Consider the following 1,372-nt stretch of genomic DNA (forward strand, 5'->3'; position numbering starts at 1 on the left):
TCGGGATGTCGTCGTACGTTTCTGAAGCTTCGAGATTCCTATAGTGTGGAGGTCGGTGATTAAGTTCGGCGTCTTGTGTCGAGACCGTACGAGCCTTTTTTACCCGTCTTTGGGGGGTTCGTTTTGGGTAGGTAGCTGCGGTTTTCGTGTTTTTCGTTACGGATACTTAGATTTTGAACGGTACGAGCCGTTTTGTAGTCTAGACTTTATAGAGCACTTTACGCCGGAACGATTGGAACCGAGATCGAGTTGATCCGACGTTTGGTTCGGGAGTTATGATTTTTAGAGTGTTTTTTGTACTTGGAAAATTACTTATTCGCGTGTTTTTTGGATTTTTTTTTTCCCGTCGATCGCTACCGAACTCGAGAATCTGACTGTTTGGCGTACTGGGATTCGAAAAGGCTCTATGGTTCGAGTACGTACAACCTTTATTTCGCCCGCAATCGTAGTAGCAAAAAGTTATAAAACAAATTATGCTATTATTCGTATTGCCCAAGCGTCTACTTATAATATACGTCTGTGTAACGTATCAAGTAATAAATGTTTTGAACTTATTTTAGTAGGCGTGTAGCTAGTTCGTTATTCATTAATGTAAATCGATAGGTGCATAAGAATAATAGTTGTACATAACTAATACTATAAATGTAGGCATTTATTTAATTTTTTTCGTGTTTTTCGACCAAAGCATCATGTTTTTTTTGGCTTTACGTAATTTTTTGAAATTGAGTTTATTGCCGATTATTTTAAATTTTGAATACTGGTCTATCAACGCACGACAAGGGTGTATGGTTCAGTGGTTGAAACGCGTAATACCCTTATATTTACCCCGTAATTTGGGTGCTAAGAAGGTAGGTAAACCGTTTGTGTGCTGTTAGGTGCAGGGCCGTCGTTAAGGGTAGGCAGTGCTGGCATTGGCCTAGGGCCTCGCGCTTGTAGGGGCCTCGCAATTCGCACTTAAATTTAAAATATTATTCAAAATTATTACATTTTTTAGTTTTGTATTTATATTATTTGTTTAATTGAATGATTAGGTATACAATGTACATTTGTATTTTGTATGGTGACAAATATGTTGCGTGCACCACTGCACCCGACTTACAGGAGATGGTGACAGGATGGGATGATGGTAGTAGCGTCAAAATGATCAACAGTGTGTGGTTGATGTATTATTTATTTAAAATTGTAAAAATAATGAACAAGTTGAATTTAAACACTATTAGATTATTCAAATTGACGAAGAAAAACCAGTGTCTTAGAAAATAAGCGATTGCTCAAATATTTTCTAAGTCCCGTAATACGTCGTCAACGAAAATAATCTAAGTCGAAGTACAAAAATATGATAATCAATAACGAAGAGGTACATGGATGTGTA

The sequence above is a fragment of the Acyrthosiphon pisum genome, chromosome A1 (genome assembly GCF_005508785.2).
Source record: "Acyrthosiphon pisum isolate AL4f chromosome A1, pea_aphid_22Mar2018_4r6ur, whole genome shotgun sequence".
Taxonomy (NCBI): domain Eukaryota; kingdom Metazoa; phylum Arthropoda; class Insecta; order Hemiptera; family Aphididae; genus Acyrthosiphon; species Acyrthosiphon pisum.